Here is a 20,760-nt window from a genome sequence, read left to right on the forward strand (position 1 = left end):
CTCAATCACGGGCCAGGCCACCGTGGAGGACCCCCCAGGGCCGGATCCTCCCCCCCCCCCCCCCCCCCCCCCCCCATGTCCATCTGACGCCGGCAGGACTGGCTGAAAACGGGCGGCCGCTCGGCCCATCGGGGCCTGGAGAATTACTGGGGAGGCCGCCGACCGTCGTGGCGTGATCCCCGCCCGAAAACTGGCGCCGGAGAATTCAGCAGCTGGAGGTCGGAGCGGCGAGGCGGGATTCACACCGCCCCCCCCCCCGGCGATTCTCCGACCCAGTGGGGGGGTCAGAGAGCCCCGTCCATTAAGTATAATAAGAGAGGAAATACTACAGCAATTGACATCCTTGGAGCTGGATAAATTACCAGGGCCGGGTGGATTTTGGCCCAGGCTGTTATAGGAAGCTGGGGAAGAAATAGCGGGAGCTCGGAGGATCATTTTCCAATCCTCACTAGATATAGGCATGGTACCAGAGGACGGAGGATTGCCAACCTTATACCATTGTTTCAAAAGGGTGCGAGGGACAGGATAAGTAATTATAGACTGGTGAGTCTGACTTTGGTGATGGGCAAATTATCAGCATGGTTTTGTTAGGGGAAAGTCAAGCCGCTGTAACTTTATAGTATGTTTAGAGGAAGTAAGCAAGAGGATACATAGATACATAGAAGATAGGAGCAGGAGGCTTTTTGGCCTTTCGAGCCTGCTCCGCTATTCATCACGATCATGGCTGATCATCCAACTCAATAGCCCAATCCTGCTTTCTCCCCATAACGTTTGATCCCATTCTCCCCAAGTGCTATCTCCAGCCGCCTCTTGAATATATCGATGAGGGTAGAGCAGTGGATGTTGTCTACATAGATTTTAGGAAGGCATTTGACAAGATCCCATGTGGCAAATAAGAGCCCGTAGGATACATGGGGATGTGATGTGTTGGAACCAAAATTGGCTCAGTGACAGGAAACAGAGGGTAATGGTCGATCGACAGTGGTTTCCCGTGTTGTTCCACAAGGCTCAATTTTGGATCCCCTACTTTTTGTGTTATATATCAATAATTTGGACTTAATTAGGGGAGGCATGATTGGTAAGTTTGTAGATAACACAAAAATCAGCTGTGTAGTTGATAGTGAAGAGGATAGCCATTGTCTCCAGAATGGTATCAATGGTTTGGTTGACTGAGCAGAGAAGTGGCAAATGGAATTCAATCCAGACAAGTGTGGGGAAATGTATTTGTTGAGGGCAAACAAAGCAAGAGAATACTCAATAAACGATTGTGAGAATTGAGAAGTGAGCGACGGGCAACACGGTGGCGGTGGTTAGCACTGCTGCCTCACGGCGCCCGGGACCTGGGTTCGATCCCGGCCCCAGTCACTGTCCGTGTGGAGTTTGCACATTCTTCCCGTGTTTGCGTGGGTTTCACCCCCACAACCCAAAGCTGTGCAGGGTAGGTGCATTGGCCACGCTAAATTGCCCCTTAATTGGAAAAAGTACAAAAAAAAGTGAGAGACTTTAGATCACTGGAGGTGGCAGGACAGTTATATAAGGTGGTGAAGGAAGCATATGGAATGATCTGTTGTGAGGTATTGAATAAAAAACCAGGATGTAATGCTGGAACTGTATAAAATGTTGATCAGGCCACAGCTCGTGTTTTGCGTACCGTTCTGGTCACCACATTACAGGAAGGACGTAATTCCTCTGGAGAGAGTGCAGAGATTTACAAGAGTGTTGCTGGGGCTGCAGCTGTGAGGAAAGATTAGGTAGGCTAGGGCTGTCTTCCTTAGAACAGAGGAAGCTGAGGACTGACTTGATTGAGGTATACCAGATTATGAGGAGTCTAGATAGACAGGGAGGCCTTGTTTCCCCGAACGGAGAGGTCAGTTAGCTGGGCACAGATTTCAGGTGATTGGTAAAAGGTTTAGAGGCGATATTAGGAAAAGCGTTTTCACCCAGAGGGTGGCAGATACCTGGAAATCTCTGCTCTGATTATTGTTTGAGGCAGAATCCCTCAAACTCATTGACAAGGGCCGGGATTCTCCGGTCCCGCGGCCAAGTTCTGACGCCATCGTCAAAAGCGGCGCGAGCAACTCCGGCATCAAAGAGCCTCCAGGCCCAAGCATTCACCTCTTCCGAGGGAGCTAGTACGTCACCAGAGTGGTGTCCGCTGCTCCGGGGCTCGATAGCCGGCGTGCCACAGGCGGCGTGGGTCCGCGCATGCGCGTGGCTTTCCCTCTCCGTGCCAGTCCCCGGGCAATATGGCGGAGCCCTACAGGGGTACAGCGGGGAGGAACATAGGCCCCCCACGGAATTAGCCCGCCCACCGATCGGTAGGCCCCGATCGCAGGCCTGGCCACCATGGAGGCCCCCCCCCTCCCCGGAGTCGGAATCCCCCCCCCCACCAGGACAGCCCCCGCAGCCACAGCTCCGAGGTCCCGCCGGGTAGGACCATATGTAACCCACGCTGGCGGGGTTCGGCCGAACTCGGCGGGCACTCGGCCGTCGAGGTGCAGAGAATTGCGGGGGGTGGGGGTCGCTTTCAATGGCCCACGGCCGGCGCGGCGGCGACCCCACATTGGCGCCGATTCTCTGGTCGGCGGAGAATCGACGGCCCGCCGCTACAGCGACGTGGCGCGATTCTCGCACCCCCCCCCCCCCCCCCGCCGATTCTCCGACCCGACGCAGGATCGGAGAATCCCGGCCAAGGTGTCTGGATCCATACCTGAAGTTCTGTATCCTGCTGGAAGGAGGGATTAGCATCGTTTTTTTTATCATCCGATGCAGACACAATGAACTAAATGGCCTATTTCTGTGCCAGTAAACTTCTATCAATGTCCTTGGCCGCAGAGTCTGGAGTCAATTGAAATAACCATCAGTTAAATAGAAAGATTCTTTATTGACACGTTGACCCTGAAAGCTTAATGTTATATTACCGAATCATCAACTCTCACAATTACACACACCCACACTCATAGACTCAAGGAAAGTAAAGTTAAGGAGAGTAGACCACTTTTACGAATTACAAACAAAGGAACAGTTTGTATTTCATGTGATTGGTTGATCTTAGGAAGGGCGCACAAGTTGTGAGCCTGTTGAAGAAGGTGTTTTCACTCCTGCAGTGTAGTCCAGGTGGGTTCAACGTATATCTGATTATTGTATCCTGGCTGTTTGAGGGAGCTTGCAGTTTTCTAAATTGGCAACTGTGCTTTCTACTTTGCAACTTTAAAAAAAAGCGATTTGGGACATCCGAAAGGTGCCAGGATAATGCAGGATCTTTCTGATGTCTTCACTCTTTTATAGAAATAGAACAACATTTTGCAGCAGGTGGAGTCAGTGATTTAATGATCACATCCAGAGTGACAAATCCCTGACATGTCAAACACTCAGAATTTACCAACCACTCGAGATACCAATGTTGTGGACACAGGGGGCGGGATTCTCCACTCCCGCGCCGGTTGGGAGAATCGGCTGGGTCGCCGAATTTTCCCGCGACGCCGGTCCGACGCCCTCCCACGATTCTCCCAAGCGGCGAGAACGGCCCCATCGGGTTCTGCGCGGCGCAGGCCGGAGAATCGCCCGAGACACCCAAAGTGGTGATTCTCCGGCACCCCTGCTATTCTCAGGCCCGGATGGGCCGAGCGGCCAGGCCAAAACGGCGGGTTCCCCCTGGCGCCGTCCACACCTGGTCGCTGCCGGCGGGAACAGCGCAGGAACGCTGGGGGGGCGGCCTGCGGGGGGGGGGGAGGGGGGATCCCACACCGGGGGGGCCTCAAATGGGGTGCCACCCGCGATCAGTGCCCACCGATCGTCGGGCTGTCCTCTCTGAAGGAGGACCTCCTTTCTTCCGCAGCCCCGCAAGATCCGTCTGACACCTTCTTGCGGGGCGTACCCGGAGAGGACGGCAACCACGTATGCGTGGGCCGCGTCATGTATGCGGCGCCACCTTTACGCGGCGACAAGGCCTGGCGCGTGTAAATTACGCGGCCCCGCTCCTAGCCCATTATCGGGCCCTGAATCGGTCTGGATAGGGAACGTTTCGCGCCGTCGTGAACCTCGACGGCGTTCACGAGTGGAGAATCCCGCCCAGGATCTTTGCCGTTTTGAGTTAAGTATTACTAATAGACCGATCCCAAGCCAGTTTGAAACTAGACACTAGAATTTTTATTGATAATGGGTCTGTTCGAGACTTCCGGTTGCGGCTATGCCTAGGTAGGTCGCACGTTCGGCAGCTCCCGCCGGGAAGGGACTTTTGGGCTCTTCAGAGGGGGCCCAACGGCAAATGTTCAACGGCTTCCAGTGTGGGATGGTGACAGCAAGGTCCCCCCGACATTATATGGATTGGACCAGGAGTGGAGCGGTTAAAAAAGTGATCCTGGTGCAGCGGAAAGTGCGAGGGAGGAAAAGCAAGATGGCGGTGGGTGGAGACCAAGCAGCGTGGGCGCAGTGGTCGCAGGAGCAGCTGGAGTTTCTTAAATGCTGCTTTGAGGAGCTGAGGACAGAAATGCTGGCGCCAATGAAGGCGGCGATTGAGAAGTTTGTGGAGACCCAGAAGGCCCAAGGGGCGGCGATCCGGGAGGTGCGGCAAAAAGCCTCGGAGAACGAGGACGAGATCTTGGGCCTGGCGGTGAAGGTGGAGGCGCACGAGGCGCTGCACAAGAGGTGGCAGGAAAAATTTGATGACCTGGAGAATAGGTCGAGGACGAAGAATCTTCAGATTCTGGGTCTCCCTGAAGGAATGGAGGGGCCCGATGCCGGGGCATATATGAGCACGATGCTCAATTTGCTGATGGGCGCGGGAGCTTTCCCGAGGCCCCTGGAGCTGGATGGGGCTCATCGGGTCCTGGCAAGGAGACTCAAAGCCAACGAGCCGCCAAGGGCTGTAGTGGTGAGGTTCCACCGCTTTATGGACAGAGAGTGTGTCCTGAGATGGGCCAAAAAAGAACGGAGCAGCAGGTGGGAGAACACGGAGATCCGTATTTACCAGGACTGGAGTGCGGAGGTGGCTAAGAAGAGAGCTGGTTTTAACCGGGCTAAGGCGGTGCTCCATCGGAAGGGGGTGAAGTTCGGGATGCTGCAGCCAGCGCGATTGTGTGTCACGATCCAAGATCGGCCGGGGGGAAAGGGCGGTGCTGAAGAGGAGCGCACACTGACTGCCAAGGGGTCGGGGGATTCTCACACTGGGGGGTCGATGGAATGGCGGGAGAGGCTGGGGTCAGCAGGAGTCAGCTGACTTACGGGAGTGTCATGGGGGGAGCAAAATGGCTAGATGAGGATCTAGCGGGGGTTGGGGGGGAGAGGGGGAGGGGGGGGAAATGGGTTGCTGCTGCACTGGCCAAAGGGGAGCTGGAAAGCTGGAAGTAGGAGAGGTAGTCGCGGCGGGAGTCCGCCGCCTGGGGGACTGGAGGGTGCGAGAGGCGCGGGCACGTGGCTGGACTAGAAAAGGAGATGGCTAGTCGGCAAGGGGGGTGGGGGTGGTGAGTAGCCCCCTGATCCGGCTGATAACTTGGAATGTGAGGGGCCTGAACGGGCCGGTCAAGGGGGCCCGTGTGTTCGCGCACTTAAAGGGACTGAAGGCAGACGTGGTTATGCTCCAGGAGACACATCTGAAGGTGGCAGATCAGGTTAGGCTGAGAAAGGGATGGGGAGGGCAGGTCTTTCATTCAGGGCTGGATGCGAAGAACAGAGGGGTTGCAATACTGGTGGGAAGCGGGTGTCGTTCGAGGCACTGAATGTTGTAGTGGATAATGGAGGTTGATATGTGATGGTGAGCGGTAGGTTGCAGGGGGTGCGGGTGGTACTGATGAACGTATATGCCCCGAATTGGGATGATGCCGGATTTATGAAATACATGCTGGGTCGGATTCCGGATCTGGAGGTAGGAAGCTTGATAATGGCGGAGGGGGGGGGACTTCAACACGGTGCTGGACCCAGCACTGGACCGTTCTAGGTCCAGGACGGGTAAGAGGCCGGCTGCGGCCAAGGTGCTCAGGGTGTTTATGGACCAGATGGGGGAAGTGGATCCATGGAGGTTTGCCAGGCCACTGGCCAGGGAATTTTCCTTCTTTTCCCATGTACATAGAGCCTACTCCCGGATAGACTTTTTCATTTTGAGTAGGGCGCTAATCCCGAAAGTGGAGGGAACGGAATATTCGTCCATAGCCATCTCGGACCACGCCCCGCATTGGGTGGAGCTGGAGTTGGGGGAGGAGAGGGACCAGCGCCTGCTGTGGCGCTTCGATGTGGGACTGTTGGCGGATGAAGGGGTCTGCGGGCGGGTGCGGGGGTGTATTGAAAGATACTTGGAGGCCAACGACAATGGGGAGGTGCAGGTGGGGGTAGTCTGGGAGGCGTTGAAGGCGGTGGTCAGGGGAGAGCTAATCTCCATTAGGGCCCACAGGGAGAAGAGAGAGGGGAGGGAGAGGTTGGTGGGGGAGATTTTAAGGGTGGACAGGAGATATGCAGAGGCCCCCGAGGAGGGGCTACTTAGGGAGCGACGGAACCTCCAGACGGAATTCGACCTGTTGACCACGGGGAAAACAGAGGCACAGTGGAGGAAAGTGCAGGGGGCGGCGTATGAGTATGGGGAGAAGGCGAGTCGGATGCTGGCACATCAGCTTCGTAAGAGGGAGGCAGCGAGGGAGATTGGTGGAGTCAAGGATAGAGGAGGGAATACGGTGCGGAGTGCGGTGAGAATAAATGGGGGAGGAGGGGATGCGACGATTCCTGGATCAGCTGAGGTTCCCGAGGGTGGAGGAGGAGGAGGTGGCTGGTTTGGGGGCGCCGATTGGGCTGGAGGATCTAGTTAAAGGATTGGGGAGCATGCAGGCGGGGAAGGCCCCAGGGCCGGATGGGTTCCCGGTTGAATTTTACAGGAAATACGTGGACCTGCTGGCCCGTTGCTAGTGAGGACGTTTAATAAGGCGAGGGAGGGGGGGGACCTTGCCCCCGACAATGTCCAGGGCGCGGATTTCTTTGATCTTGAAGCGGGACAAGGATCGATTGCAATGTGGGTCGTATAGACCGATCTCACTCCTCAATGTTGACGCTAAGTTGCTGGCGAAGGTGCTGGCTACAAGAATTGAGGACTGTGTCCCGGGGGTGATTCATGAGGACCAGACGGGATTTGTGAAGGGTAGGCATCTAAACACAAATGTGCGGAGGCTCCTCAATGTGATTATGGTGCCCTTGGTGGAGGGGGAAGCGGAGGTAGTGGCAGCTATGGACGCGGAGAAGGCCTCTGATCGGGTGGAGTGGGAGTATCTTTGGGAAGTGTTGCGGAGGTTTGGGTTCGGGGAGGGGTTCATCAGTTGGGTCAGGCTGCCATATAAAGCCCCGGTGGAGAGTGTGGCTACGAACCGGCAGAGGTCGGAGTACTTACGGCTGTACCGGGGGATGAGGCAGGGGTGCCCCTTATCCCCCTTGTTGTTTGCACTGGCAATTGAGCTGCTGGCCATGGCACTGAGGGAATCTAGGAAATGGAGGGGATTGGTCCGGGAGGGAGAGGAACACCGGGTGTCGTTGTATGCCGATGACCTGTTGTTGTATGTTGCGGATCCAGTGGAGGGGATGGCGGAGGTCATGCGGATCCTTAGGGAGTTTGGGGACTTTTCGGGGTATAAACTCAACGTAGGGAAGAGTGAACTCTTTGTGGTGCATTCAGGGGACCAGGGAAGGGGGATAGACGAGCTACCGTTGAAGAGGGTGGAAAGGAGCTTTTGGTACTTAGGGATCCAAGTAGCTAGGAGCTGGGGGGCCCTGCACAGGCTCAATTTGACATGGTTGGTGGAGCAGATGGAGGAGGATTTTAAAAGTTGGGATATGCTGCCACTCTCACTAGCAGGTAGGGTGCAGTCGGTCAAAATGATGGTCCTCCCGAGGTTTCTCTTTGTGTTCCAGTGCCTTCCCATTCTGATCCCTAAGGCCTTTTTCAAATGGGTAAGCAGGAGCATCATGGGATTTGTGTGGGCGAATAAGACCCCGAGGGTGAAGAGAGTGTTTCTGGAGCGTAGCAGGGACAGGGGGGGGCTGGCGTTGCCGAATTTGTGTAGCTATTATTGGGCAGCTAATGTGGCGATGATCCGTAAGTGGGTAATGGAGGGAGAGGAGGTGGCGTGGAAGAGGCTAGAGATGGCGTCCTGTGTGGGCACGAGCCTGAGGGCGCTGGTGATGGCACCGCTGCCGCTCTCGCCGACAAGGTACACCACGAGTCCGGTGGTGGCGGCGACGCTGAAGATCTGGGGGCAGTGGAGGTGACACAGGGGCGAGGTGGGGGCCTCGGTTTGTTCCCCGATTCGGGAGAACCATCGGTTCGTCCCGGGAAGGATGGATGGGGGGTTTCGGAGCTGGCATCGGGCAGGGATTAGAAGAATGGGGGCCTGTTCATCGATGGGACGTTTGCGAGCCTAGGGGCGCTGGAGGAGAAGTTTGGGCTACCCCCGGGAAACGCTTTCAGGTACATGCAAGTGAGGGCGTTTGTGAGGCGGCAGGTGAAGGAATTCCCGCTGCTTCCGGCACGTGGGATTCAGGACAGGGTGATTTCGGGTGTATGGGTTGGAGAAGGCAAGGTTTCGGCGATTTACCAGGAGCTGAAGGAAGAGGAGGAGGCCTCGGTGGAGGAGTTAAAGGGCAAGTGGGAGGAGGAGCTTGTGGAGGAGATAGATGAGGGTCTGTGGGCTGATGCCCTGAGTAGGGTTAATTTTTCCTCCTCTTGCGCCAGGCTCAGCCTAATACAGTTCAAAGTTACTCACAGAGCGCATATGACAGGGGCGAGGTTGAGTAGGTTCTTTGGGGTGGAGGACAGATGTGGGAGGTGCTCTGGGAGCCCGGCAAATCACGTCCATATGTTCTGGTCGTGCCCGGCGCTGGATGGGTTTTAGAGGGGTTTTGCGAGGACTATGTCCAAGGTGGTGAACGCCCGGGTCAAGCCGAGCTGGGGATTGGCATTATTTGGGGTATCGGACTTGGATCAATGACATGGCAGGGCTCATTAAGCTGGAGAGGATAAAGTTTGCCTTGCGAGGGTCTGTGCAGGGGTTCCTCAGGCGGTGGCAACCGTTCTTAGACTATCTCACGGAGCGTTAGGAGGAGGTCAGCAGCAGCAGCAGCCGAGGGGCGGGGGGGGGGGGGGGGGGTGGGGGGGAGGGAGGGGGGTTTCTTTTGGGGTGGCGTTTGGGTGAAGGTGTTTTTTTTCCCCTATTTGTGCTTTTAAATGTTATATGGGGGGTTATTGTATATGGGGGAAATCCAATGTATAATTTCTGATTGTTGCGTTTTTGTTTCTTCTTGTTGGGGGGGGGGGGTTTGTTGAAAATTTGTTGAAAAATTGGAATAAATATATATTTTTATTGATAATGGGTCTGTTCACGGAATGGAGATTATATATGTGTGCGAATCCAGTGATGCCACAGTCTCTCTTTATAACTGCTCTAAGTCAGGCTTTTTCAAAGTGCGGGTGGCAGGCGGGTGGGTCGTGGGCGGGTGTCGGGAGGGTCGTCGAATTGATCGGTTGCGCGTTCCGAAGGTTGTCCAGATTGAGGGAGAAGCGTCCAACAGCCGCTATGGGCTTTGAGGTTGAGAATGACGGGCGGCCGCTTCGGGTTTTTAAATGAGAACCTCCGGCCAGAAGTGGCAGCAGTGAGCAGGTCACGCACCCTGCACGTACTCTTGACGTTGAGCGCTCTGTGTGTATGTGCTTTTGGCGCCAAATTTTCCTTGGTGTCAAGGTGTTCGAGTGTTGATTGTACAGCCAGGAAGATAGCATCTGCTGTAGACCGGTTGCGGAGATAGCCGAACTGCAAATGCTCGAGACCGTCAGGGAGGCTGGCGTTGATCCGCCTCTGACTAGCCGCTCGAAGCATTTCATGATAACAGACGTCAGGGCCACTGGTCGGTAGTCGTTGAGGCAGGCTACCTTGTTCTTCTTTGGTACTGGTATTATGGTGGTCTTCTGGAAGGAGGTGGGGACCTCAAAGCGGAGGAGTGAGGTGATAAAGATATCTGCGAATACACGCACCAGCTGGTCTGCGCAGGCTCTGAGTGCTCGCCCAGGGACTCCGTCGGGACCCATCGTTTTCCGTGGGTTCACTTTCAAGAAGGCAGCTCTTACCTCCAAGGCTGTAATAGTGGGCATGGGCGTGTCCAGGGCTGTTGGGGCAGGAGGCACTGATGTATTGGCTGACTGTTCAAAGAGGGCATAGTTCATCGGGGAGGGATGCTCCAGCCCCAGATATTCCGCCTAGCCTTGCTTTGTAGCCTATGATCTTGTGTAAGCCCTGCCATAGAATAGACGCCGTGCATTTGTGTCATTGGTCTGGGACTCTAGTTTGATGCGGTATTGTCTTTTTGCATCCCTGATGGCTTTCCGTACGTCGTACCCGGATTTCTTATATAGGTCAGGGTCGACAGACTTGAACGCCTCCGTCCGGAACGTCAGCAGGGATTGAACCCTTTGGTTGAGCCAGGATTTCCGATTGGGGAATACCCGAATTGTCTTCTTTGGTACAGAGTCCTCGACACACTTACTGATGAAGACTGTGAAGATGAATCATTTTCTTATAAGAAAGAGAAGGCCAGAGACACAAATAGGCAGTATACCTACTGGACAGGATCTCACATCTGAATCTGCTGGAGAGAGTGGCTCAGGAAAGAGCAGGACGGAGCAGTGCTGCTGTTTGCTCTGTACAGAGCTCCAGTGCCTCTGGTTAACAGCGTACAAAACACAAACCTAACTCAGGAACAAACAATGTAAAGATGATTTCTTGAGGTATGGTTTTGTCAATTGTGCCAATGCAAATAATGAAGCAAAGCCCATACGTGTTCTATGCAGAGAAGTACTGGCAAATGATAGAAGTTTCAGATTTTGAAAGAGAAGTGGTGGGTGAAAAATTCCCTTTGAGGTTGCGACCTCAGAGTCAGTTTTTAACTTCCAGCTGCTCCAAATATAAAGACTACACTGCTGTATCTGATCTGTGAAAGCACATTAAAAACACGGCAATACCTCATGAGGCTGTCAGCATTCGGGAATAACATCTCCCAGGAGTATCCAGCACTGAGTAAAATGCACAATTCATTGCTATTGCCCTTCACGACGACCAGCATGTGCGAGGTTGGATTTTTTGTTCTCATAAAGATGAAGACGGCACAAAGAAACTGGCTGAAGTCTGCACCTGATATGCACATTGCCCTATCCTCCTTTGAACCAGATTCAAATGAGATCGTGAGGACAAAGCATGCCTTTTTGTATTAAAGTTGTGCGAACAATGGCGTGTATCGTGAAGGTCAGCGTGTGCCGTAAAAGTCGGTGAGTGTGGGTCACGAACGTCGGTGTGTGTCGCGAAGTTGGCTGGTCGCCAGAAGTGGGTTCTGGGAAAAAAAAGTTTGAAAAACACTGCCCGACACCACAACCTGCAAGCTATTAGGTTACTAACAACCTTGTTATTACCGTCATGAGTACCTATGATGTGGAGATCCCGGCGTTGGACTGGGGTGGGCACAGTAAGAAGTCTTACAACACCAGGTTAAAGTCCAACAGGTTTGTTTCAAATCACTAGCTTTCGGAGCGCAGCTCCTTCATCAGGTAATTGAAGTGGTGGGTTCCACAACCACATATTTAGACAAAGTCAATGATGCAAGATGATACTTTGAGGTGATACTAGAGATATGAATTGTCTCAAGCCAGGACAGTTGGTAGGATTTTGCAAGGCCAGGCCAGATGGGTTGTGAATGGAATGAGATATGAATCCGGTTGAGGCTGTACTCATGTGTGCGGAACCTGGCTATCAGTTTCTGCTCGGCGATTCTGCATTCTCGCGCGTCCTGAAGGCCGCCTTGGAGAACGCTTACCCGAAGATTATAGGTTGAATGCCCTTGACTGCTGAAGTGTTCCCCGACTGGAAGGGAACATTCCTGCCCGGCGATTGTCGCACGATGTCCGTTCATTAGTTGTCACAGCATCTGCATGGTCTCGTCAATGTACCACGCTTCGGGACATCCTTTCCTGCAGCGTATGAGGTAGACAACGTTGGCCGAGTCACACGAGTATGTACCGCGTACCTGGTGGGTGGTGTTCTCACGTGTAATGGTGGTACCCATGTCGATGATCTGGCACGTCTTGCAGAGATTGCCATGATGGTTGTGTGGTGTCGTGGTCACTGTTCTGAAGGCTGGGTAGTTTGCTGCCAACAATGGTCGGTTTGAGGTTGCCCGGTTGTTTGAAGGCAAGTAGTGGGGGTGTGGGGATGGCCTTGGCAAGATGTTCATCTTCATCGATGACATGTTGAAGGCTCTGTAGAAGATGTCGTAGCTTCTCCGTTCCAGGGAAGTACTGGATGACGAAGGGTATTCTGTCGGCTATGTCTTGTGTTTGTCTTCTGATAAAACAAAGTGTTGAGATGACCGTCCTTGATGGAGATGCGTGTGTCCAAGAATGCAACCGATTCTGGAGAGTAGTCCATGGTGAGTCTGATGGTGGGATGGAACTTATTGGGTACCTATGTCCAGGTTGAACCAATTATCTGCCGGTACAAACAAAAACAAGGACAGATTACTGCAAGCATCACTTTCAGTCCTTTATTATATTGGAACAGTTTCTGTTTTCTCAATATTTACAATAAATACCAACTTGAACAAACTATTCTGACCACAAAATGATTTTTGTTACTACAGGAGCCTTCTTTACTGATTTTAGACAAAGTTCATATTGTACCATAGAGAGAGGGATGATTACCACACAAGAGGTCCACATCTTGGAGGCAGCAATCAGTGCCATTTGTCTGGGAACTGGTCGCCCTCCCAGCTTCTCAGATAATGGGGCTCTCAAACTAAGTACCACAGCCTCAGAACGAGGGGGGTATCCATTTAGAATTGCGGTCGGGAGAAATTTCTTAGCTCGAAGGGTTGTAGGCCTGTGATTCTCTACAGTAGAGGGATGTGGAATCTCAGTCGTATTAAACCATTTGGAATATGGTGAGCAGTTTTGGGCCCCGTATCTAAGGAAATATGTGCTGGCCTTGGCGAGGGTCCAGAGGAAGTTCACAAGAATGATCCCGGGAATGAAGGGCTTGTCATATGATGAGTTGAGGATTCTGGGTCGGTACTCGATGGATTGTGAGGGGGGGATCTCATTGAAACTTACAGAATACTAAGAGGCCTAGATAGAGTGGATGTGGAGAAGATGTTTCCACTAGTAGGAGAGACTAGAACCAGAGGGCACAGCCTCAGACTTGGTGCTTTTGAAATTGAGATAGGGAGGAATTTCTTCAGCCAGAAGGTGGCAAATCTGTGGAGCTCTTTGCCGCAGAAGACTGTGGAGGCCAAATTAGTGTCTTTAAGACAGAGATAGATAGGTTCTTGATTAATAAGGGGATCAGGGGTTATGAGGAGAAGGCAGGAGATTGGGGATGAGAAACATATCAGCCAAGATTGAATGGCGGAGCAGACTCGATGGGCCGAGTGGCCTAATTCTGCTCCTATATGTCTAAAAACAGATGTCGATAGATTTTTACACCCTCAGAGAATTAAAGGACATGGGGATGGTGTGGAGTTGAGGTAGATGTTCAGCGATGATTTTATTGATTGGTGGGGCGGGTTCGAAGGGCCAAATGCACTATTCTTGCTGCTATTTCTTATGTTCTCAGCATAATTTGCTTGCTTTTGTGTTCCATTTTACTGTTGACAAAGTGCAGTATTCCACATGCCTATTTAATGCCTTCTACCTCTTCCCACCACCCTCAAAGATTTATGTCCATGTACCCCAATGGTGTTCCGTTCTTGCATCCGTTTACAGTTGCACCCTTTAAGTTATGTTGCCTCCCCCTCCCATTCTCCCTATCAAAGTGAATCACTCCCTATTCCTTTACATTAAATTTAATCTGCGGTGCGTCTGCTAATGTCTTCCTGGAGTCTGATACTATCCTGCCCCATGTATGCCACATTTCTGGGTTTCGTGTTATTTTTTCCAAATATTGGAATTGTGCCCTGTACATTCAGACCCAGGTGATAAACATCCTGGCCCCATGGAGAACACCGATCTGAAAAATTAACATTCAGCTCTGCACCCTGCTGTCTGTTCCTCAGCCAATAGCATATCCGTGCAACCACTGCCTCTTTCGTTCCACGGGCATCGGCTTTGCTGTCAAGTCAAACACCTTTCGAAATGCTATGTGCATTACGTCAACCGCACTACCCTCATCAGCCCGCTCCATTACTTCATCAGATGACTCAAGTTAGTCAGACTGAAGTTGCCTTTAATGGATCCATTTGGTTTTCATTGACCGACCCATATTTTTCCAAGTGAGAATTAGTTTTGTCACGGAATGTTGTCTCCAAAGGGTTCCCCATCAGTGCCGACGGAGTGACTGCCCTGTAATTCCCATGCTGATCTCTGTCCCCATTTTGAGCATGAGTGTAACATTTGGAATTCTCCCGTCCTCTGGCATCCCTCGCGCATCTAAGGAGAGTTGGACAGTTGTTGCCAGGGCCTCAATTTCCGTCTTTACTTGAAATGAAATGAAAATGAAAATCGCTTATTGTCACAAGTAGGCTTCAAATGAAGTTACTGTGAAAAGCCCCTCGTCGCCACATTCCGGCGCCTGTTCGGGAAGACTGGTACGGGAAAAACTTCTCTCGGCAAACCCAGATGCATCAGCCGGATGGGGTGATCTTTCTCCTTCGAGCGCTGCCAATAATTTAACGACCTGACCTTTACATATTTTTATCCTGTCTGATTTCTCTACCATCTCCTTTACTGTGGCATTAGCCACAGTGAAGACAAATGCCAAATGCTCATTCAGTACCTCAGCCATGTCTTCTGCCTTTAATCGGTTCCACACTTTCTTTGACTATTCATATGTTAACGTAAGATCTTTGGTTCATTTTTATGTTCACAATTTTCTATTTAAGTCCCCTCCCTTTGCCCCACTTAATTCCTTTTTTTAGTTCTCACGCGTACCTTTTTTTATTCAGCTTCATTTCCGATCAAATTGTGAACCTGATATTTATCGTTTGCTTCATTTTCTAATCATTTTAAACTTTATATCATGACAGCCAGGGACCAAATTGAAGTAAGTTTTGCAATCCATCATTTTTCCAACTAAGATACAAGTATACAAAAAAGGATCAATGGGGCAGATTAAAAAGAATGTATTGATTATTAGATTAAAGTCATTGCGTGAGATATGACACTAAACTCTTCCTAAGTCTTGTTCTGTTCCGTGTTAATTCGGTTAGCTGTTTGGTGTCCGGTAGTCACCATGAGAGCTGTCGGCAGGCGGCGAGTGGTGAACTTTGGAGTTGGGCCGTTATTTTGCAAAAGAACAGCAGAATTAATAACAGGAACAGAGAATGCTGGACAAGCTCAGCGGGTCTGGCAGTATTCATAGGGAGAGGAAACAGAGTTAACGTTTCCAGTCTGAAGATTCAATGGACTCGATACGTTCCCTCCAGCACTCTCTGTTTTTATTTCAGGTTCTAGCACCCGCAGTATTTTGCCTTGTTCTGTTCTCAAGTGACTGCAAACGTGTAAAGCATTTGTTAGGGAGGCGCTTCAGGTGGCCCCCGTATGTGCCCTTGTTGGACATCGGGCACGATTTAAAGAAGAAAAGAGAGTCCTGTTGTGGGTGGGTTTAGTGGGGTGTCTCCTGACGCTTGTAGCCTCTGGAACGACCCCGCAATCGAACAGGACTTCGTTATTTTTTTCCGGGGCTCAGCGGGGAAGGTCGCACTTGCCTTAATGTCCTGCACTGAGGAGCTCCACTCGTCAGCGCAGCAAGAGACTGGGGCCCCATTTTTAAAAGGCGCCCCAATCTCTCGATCCTGCCAAGCGATCCCCAGACTCCCTCCCAATGCCCCATGTTGTGGGGTCCTCGAGCCCCCCCCGCACCCCAACTCATAAGGGCGGGGCACCCCCAGGCCAGATTTCCTGGCGGGGGGAAAAATGCCACCTTGGTTCGATCCTGAGTCACTGTCCATGTGGAGTTTGCACATTCTGCCCATGTGGGTCTCACTCCCACAACCCAGAGGATAGGCGGATTGGCCACTCTAAATTGCCCCTTAATTGGAATTAAAAAAAAAAAAATAATCACTGATATTAAACTCAGCAGCTACTGTGGTAGGATTTGAACTCATGTCGCTGGATCATCTCAGTCCAGGCCTCTAGATTACCAGTCTAACAACATGACCGCTGTGCTGCCATACTTTACTTACTTTACTGGCATTTGCAGTAGGGAGGTAGGCATTGCACACAGAAATATCACACTGTAAATTACAGCCCTCAGGAAAATATTTAACTTGAAAGCGTTGATTGAGATCTGCAGGGCCATATTTGATGCCCCATAAAGACTTCCTATTGGACGTCTCATGACTAGCATCACTGCCTCTGAGCCAGAGCCTCTGGGTTTGAGTCCCGCCCCAGGACCTGATGGACAAGGAAAGTGCGCCCATAACGCGGCCAAACAGGTTAATCTCAGTTAGGTGGAGAGGTTGGGGCTGCTCTCCTCGGGGAGAAGAAGGCTAAGAGGAGATTTGATAGAGATGTTCAAAATCATGAGGGGGCTGGACAGAGTAGACGGGGAGAAACTGCCCTTGCACGTGAATGGATCGAGAACGAGAGGGCACAGATAGATTTAAAGTGATTTGCAAAAGAAGCGAATGTGATGTGAGAAAAATCTCTTTCAAGTGGTTTGGGTCTAGACTGCTCTGCCTGGAAGCGTGGTGGAGGTGGGTTCAATCGAGGCATTCAGAAGGGCGTCAGGTGATTGTTTGAATTGAAACTAGGTGCAGGGGTACGGAGAAAAGGCCGGGGAATGGCACTCGGTCATGATCATCTTTTGGAGAGCTGATGCAGACACGATGGGCCGAACAGCCTCATTCTGAGCTGTAACAATTCCGTGATTTTTGTGACCACCAACCTGCAAATCCGTCCAACACCCACCAGTGACTCACAGTAAGGGTGGGAGAGATTCCTGGTCAGCCAACCCATGTGACAGAAAAATTGTTGGGCTACCACCACCCACAGCTCTGGACTGCAACATGAAGTGCTTGTTGCCACAGCAACCCCCCCCCCCCCCCCCCAGTGAACTGCAACATACCACAACCAAAAGACCTTTGAGTGTAAAGGTAATGGGCCTGCAGCTCTGCAGCAATTGTTTGCACAATTGAATGGCTCAATGAAGCAATAAGAATCAACCACAGTGTGCCTGAAATCACGCGTAAGCCAGACTGAGTTGGGGGGGTGTAGCACAATCAATCACTCACGAGACGAGATGAGAAGGAGTCGAACGATGGCTTTATTATGCAGACTTGTTCCCCAGCAGCAGTTACAGAGTGCGGCTGCTGGGAGAACCCAGGCTCTTATACTCTGCCTTACTGGGTGGAGCCAGTAGGCGGCTGATCCAATCGGGACCCAGCGTCTATCCACCAATAGCCTCTCGGCATCACAGGGTACCTTAATACCCCTAATACATACCACCACAGGGTGGGGGGGGAGGTGACAGAATGACTTCACGTTAAATAAACCGAAGCCCCAGCCCCCTGAGGATGATGTAAAAGTTCCTGGGACACAGTTTCGAAGACGATCAGGGGAGCTCTACTGGGTATCCTGTCCAATAGTTGTCCCTGGACCAACATCACTTAGATCACCTGGTGATTATCACATTGCTGGTTGTGGGATCTTGCTCTGCGCAGAATTGGCTGCCACCCTTCTGCCATCACAACCGCAAAGGTGCCTCCGTGACTGCCAAGTGCTGGATAAAATGCAAATACCTTCTTTCTTTAGTGAACTATTTGCTTCTGTAGCTTTCTAATGTCAGCCAAGGCATACTAAATCCATGGCATTCAATGTCAAAATTAGCCCTACCCATTCCTTTACTGTACTCATCGCCACTGTACTTCCTACTGTTTAACTTTGTTAAACAAAGAGATTATATTCCCAATTCTAAACACCAGAAGAGTTGGACTGCAAAACCAAGAAAATATTTGCTGAAGTGTTTGAATTTAATAGGCATGCTCCAGTGGTGTGTTCTGTCTCAAAGTGTATTTCAGTCCTCTGTTATTGTAACGCAGGATTAAATAAACAGCGGACACTTGCTCAGTCGTCAGTCTGGGGACTAAAGATCGGTCTGATCCAACACACTCTGGCTTTGAACCAGAACAAATGGATATTGGGCATGATCCAAAGGAACTAAGAAGCAGCAAATTTAAAAATGCCCTTTAGAATATGCTCGCTTCCTTAAAATGTGGTCACAGTTTGACAATGCCGTTGTTCAGTGTTCAAGGGGCGCAGCAGGCGGTCGGAATTGTGCAATGTGATGTCCCAATCACTGACAAAGCATTTCAGAAAACTCTATCGTAATAAAAGCATGATTTCACTCAAATCAATCACCCTAAACTGGCAAGTCCCAATGATACAGTAAGCAGCAATATGCAATCTTGGAACAAGGCTGCACATTGAAAGGGAATTTAACTTGGATTTATTTGATCACCGTAAATCACTGGAGATTTGACCAATTTTCTTCTTTAAAAAGCATCCTTGTGACTTAATTTTGGGTCCAGCCCCGGTGACCTAAGCAGAAGAGCTCAGGTTGACATCCCAGTGCAATACTGCTTCTGCAACTACTGCCGGGTTGGAGAATCGCCGGGGGCTGCCGTGAATCCCGCCCCCACCGGTTGCCGAAGTCTCCGGCACCGGATATTCGGCGGAGGCGGGAATCGGGCCGCCCCGCTCGATTCTCCGGCCCGGATGGGCCGAAGTCCCGCCGATAAATTGCCTGTCCCGCCGGCGTGGATTAAACCACCTTTTGAACGGCGGGACAAGGCGGCGTGGGCGGGCTCCGGGGTCCTGGGGGGGGCGCGGGGCGATCTGGCCCCGGGGGTGCCCCCACGGTGGCCTGGCCCGCGATCGGGGCCCACCGATCCGCGGGCGGGCCTGTGCCGTGGGGGCACTCTTTCCCTTCCGCCTACGCCACGGTCTCCACCATGGCGGAGGCGGAAGAGACTCCCTCCACTGCGCATGCGTGGGAAACTGTCAGCGGCCGCTGACGCTCCCACGCATGAGCCGCCCGGAGATGTCATTTCCGCGCCAGCTGGCGGGGCAACAAAGGCCGTTTCCGCCAGCTGGCGGGGCGGAAATTCCTCCGGCGTCGGCCTAGCCCCTCAATGTTGGGGCTCGGCCCCCAAAGATGCGGAGCATTCCGCACCTTTGGGGCGGCGCGATGCCCGTCTGATTGCCGCCGTTTTGGGCGCCAGTCGGCGGTCATCGCACCGTTTCGGGAGAATTTCGCCCCAGATGTCAAACCAAGACTCATTCTCCCCTCGGGTGAATATAAAAGTTCCCATGGCACTATTCAGTAGGGCACGGGGGTTCTCTTTGGTATTCTGGCCAATATTCACATCTCAAACAACTTTGCAAAGATAGATTATCTGGTCGTTGTCACATTTTTGCGTTTGACAAGTTTACATGGCTGCCATGTCTCCTCACACTGCAACAGTTCAGAAATGCTTTATTGGCATTAAGTGCTTTCGGACATCCTGAGGTAGCGAAAGGCGCTATAAAAGTGATGTACGATCAATTATTGCGAAAGCGAGATTAGAGAATAATCAAAGGCTTTATTAGACAAGATGTGTTCCCCAGCAGCTCGTAACAGAAAATGTCTGCAGCCGGGGATGAACACCTCTTTATACCGTCCACTGGGCGGAGCCAGCAGACAGGGATTTACCCACGTATCTCTAATACAGTAGTACCTCCAACACAGGTAACATAACACATATACTATGGTCTACCACATTCACCCCCTGTTGAAAAAAAGTCCAGCGGGGGTGGTGGCAAAGCTTTTAACAATAACAATAACAACCACAGTAACAATTACAATGAAGAAATCAATCGATCGGGGCCTTGATGGTCCTCTGCGACCGTCGCAGTCTCGGTGGTGATGCAGGCGCCGACTCAGGCATTTTCGACTCCGGGAGCGTGCAGTCCTCTGCTTCGTTACCTCCGGGTGGAACCAGTGGGAGGACGGATCCTCCTGGGGCAGGGGCTGCGGTGAGGTGCGCTGGTGGGGAAGTGGGTGGAGCAGAGAAGAATGATTCGGGTGGAGGGGTTGGTGAGGGGGCCGTGGGTGGGGATTCAGCGGGTGCCAGATCCTGGAGGGAGACCGTGTCCTGGCGTCCTTCGGGGCGTGCCACGTTGGCGTACTGCGGATTAGCATGAAGAAGGTAGACCCTCTCGACCAATGGGTCAGACTTATGAGTCCGCGCATATCTCCGGAGCAGGACGGGTCCAGGAGCTGCCAGCCATGTTGGGAGCGATGTCCCGGAGGTGGACTTCCTGGGAAAAACAAGAAGACGTTTATGGAGGGTTTCATTAGTTGCGGTACACAGGAGTGACCATATGGAATGGAATGCATCGGGCAGGACCTCCGGCCAGCGGGAGACCGGGAGATTTCTAGATTGTGGGGCCAGCACAACTGCCTTCCAGACCGTCCCATTCTCCCTCTCCACCTACCCATTTCCCCAGGGGTTGTAGCTGGTCGTCCGGCTTGAGGCAATGCCCTTGCTGAGCAGGAATTGACGCAGCTCGTCACTCATAAAGAAGGACCCCCTATCGCTGTGTACGTAGGTGGGGAAACCGAACAGTGTGAATATACTGTGGATGGCTTTAATGACAGTGGCAGCAGCCATGTCGGGACAGGGGATGGCGAAGGGGAACTGGGAGAACTCATCGACCACATTCAGGAAATAAGTGTTGCGGTCGGTGGAGGGGAGGGGCCCTTTGAAGTCCAT

This window comes from Scyliorhinus torazame, chromosome 2, assembly GCF_047496885.1.
Source record: "Scyliorhinus torazame isolate Kashiwa2021f chromosome 2, sScyTor2.1, whole genome shotgun sequence".
Taxonomy (NCBI): Eukaryota; Metazoa; Chordata; class Chondrichthyes; order Carcharhiniformes; family Scyliorhinidae; genus Scyliorhinus; species Scyliorhinus torazame.